The sequence below is a fragment of the Myxocyprinus asiaticus genome, chromosome 16, assembly GCF_019703515.2.
Source record: "Myxocyprinus asiaticus isolate MX2 ecotype Aquarium Trade chromosome 16, UBuf_Myxa_2, whole genome shotgun sequence".
In the NCBI taxonomy this organism is placed as follows: domain Eukaryota; kingdom Metazoa; phylum Chordata; class Actinopteri; order Cypriniformes; family Catostomidae; genus Myxocyprinus; species Myxocyprinus asiaticus.
Window position 1 is genome coordinate 33,050,913 of NC_059359.1, and position 2,879 is coordinate 33,053,791.

Genomic DNA, 2,879 nt, shown 5'->3' on the forward strand with positions numbered 1-2,879 from the left:
GGATCCTCAAAAGTTAAAACTCTCTAAGCTTCCTGTTTTTTTATCGAAATCTTTTTATAAGTCTGGGCTTTGTTTAAAGTACAAAAGAGAAGGAGTGTAAATTCCTTGTATTGGTTGCTGCAAGAGCCATACATTTTTGGCACACAGTTGGATCTGTCCAATGAACTGGGTTACTCTATGATAGAAGAGAATCTTCTGAACTCCGGAATTTCAACTATTGGACATGTACAACGGATAGCAGGATCTAACTTTAAAGATGTGAATTCAATGACTGAACAGCTGGGGATGAGATCTACCCGTCTGGTTGCCAGAATACTTGACAAATGGAGGTCAGCTCTTTCTGAAAATGAATTGAAATTAACAGATTATTCTTTGGGGTCTATTAACCTGGATCGTAGTGATCCTTTTCCTAATTTGTATCTAACTCCCTTTATAGGTGATGGTGAAGGCACTTTTTTAGAAGTCAAAGAATTGATTGTAATAGGCATGGATTTTGCATCTGGAAAGGAGTGTTATAAAATTTGTGTTAAAATTTTGAATAAGAAGGCTTTGGATAAACAAATTGACTCACCATGGCGTAAGGTTCTTCAATTAATTGAAAAACCTGAGTGGAGAGTATTGTATAAGTCACCATTGTCTAAGGGTACGTTTACATGACAACAATGTACTAAAAACGGAAACGTTTTTCCTTTGCGTTTTTGAAAAGTTTTGCGTACAGACGACAACGATGTCAAAACGATCCCCATTCACACGGATCCGCGAAAACGAATAAAAACACTGTATTATGCATGCCAGGCCAGTAGTTGGTGATGTCACTTTCTAAAGAAACACTACGCGCCTGCGCACATCAGCATTCTTCCACAGAGCGGTGAATACAAACAAAGAAGATGGCGAAATTTGTCTGGACGGAAGATGAGGTTGCATAATTACTACAATTACTTTGCTGGAGAAGCGTCAATAAACTCAAAATCTTGAGCAGCACAAACACAGTCCTGTAGTCCGTCATTGTAGTTTTGAATGTCTCGTGCATTGTTTTGAAGTACACGCGCACATGCCTATAGACTGAACTCTCAAGATTATTCAATAAGCTCATTTTTACCATCACTTTGTCTCCTGCCTTCTTCTGTATTCCCCCTGCGGACTCTTGGGCTGGTAGGAGAGTGAGTTAACATAACAAGCTGTTGATGTTGACTGGTTTTGGATATCAGACAGAACTCTGATATATGGATATCTTCTGACGGAGAGAGAGGTCTTGTGTACACTGGATCTAACATGCATTTTCACTGCCTCATGTTTCCATATTCTAAGCATATCAATGAATACTGTACATGGCATCACATCTCTGTCTATAGGCTATATACATAAACGGTGGGTGAATAAATTGCAGGGTAAAGGTACATCAAATAAAATTAAGTAAATTAATAAATAACATTTAAAATACAAATACATTTTTCACATCTGAATCCATACATTAATTTCAAGATTTTCAAATGGCAGGTTCTGCCTACTGTACAATGTTCACACTCCAGCTGATTATTGTTATTTGCACAGACACCAGTATTCATATTGATAATTATACATCTCAAATTGATGCCTATCAATCCATCATTCTTTATATAACACGTAATACGCGTGCGCATGACGGCATCGTTTTCAAAAACGTGCACTTTGAAATCCGTTTTCAAAAGTTTGCGTTTTCAGGCCCCAAAACGCCGTTGTCGTGTAAACGAACAGCCAAAACGCATAAAAAGTTTTCCGTTTTTAGTTGAAAACGTTGTCGTGTAAACGGCCCCTGAGAGAACTGGGGACTTGCAGTGGAGAAGAAAGGAGACAGTTGATCAAGGTGTATGTAACAGTTTAGAAGCGGTGTTTGGTAATTCTGTGAAATCTTAATAGATTTTAATTATTATAAAGTAATGAATGACCTTTTAACGTTTGAATTAATTTGGTGTTGTAAAGGGGTATTGTGTGAATTTTTTCTTATTTAAAACAAGGTTTGGTGGTCTTTCATTGATTGATGTTTGATTCAAATGTTGATTGTAGGGTTTGTGTATTGTAATAAAGGTGTTTTAAAAAAATCTCTCTTTCTCTCTTTCTTTCTCTCTTTCTTTCTCGCTCTCTCTCTTTCTCTCTCGCTCTCTCTTGCTCTTTCTCTCTTTCTTTCTCTCTCTCTCTTTTTCTCTTTCTCTCTTGCTCTCTCTCTTTCTCTCTCTCTTTCTCTCTCTCTCTCTCTCTCTCTCTCTTTTTCTCTTTCTCTCTTGCTCTCTCTCTTTCTTTCTCTCTTTCTCTCTTTCTTTCTCTCTCTCTCTCTCTCTCTTTTCTCTTTCTCTCTTGCTCTCTCTTTCTTTCTCTCTTTCTCTCTCGCTCTCTCTTGCTCTTTCTCTCTCTCTCTTTCTTTCTTTCTCTCTTTCTCTCTCGCTCTCTCTTGCTCTTTCTCTCTCTCTCTTTCTTTCTTTCTCTCTCTCTTTCTCTCTCTCTCTCTCTCTCTCTCTCTCTCTCTCTCTCTCTCTCTCTCTCTCTCTCATTCTGTTTCCGTGCCTGGAGAGCATTTTCCATTGATCAATCTAATCCCCCCCCCGCAAGATAAAGGGTAATAGGCATCTTACATCTCATTTCAAGCGAAGTGAAAATATTTTGTATTCCTTTCATTTACACATTTACACTTGTAAATCCATCCATCCATAATATTGTATAGTCTTTTATTTAAATGCTTCATTATATGGTTTCTGTTTAAATGTATGTTTGAGTGGTCTAATGATGACATGAACCCGGGTTAAGCACACACAGGGAGAGGATGCTGCTCTCGCGCATCACGCCGCTCTCACTGAACTTCTTCTTCCTGCCTGCTGGTGAGCAGCACGAGTGGAGCAGAGCACGCG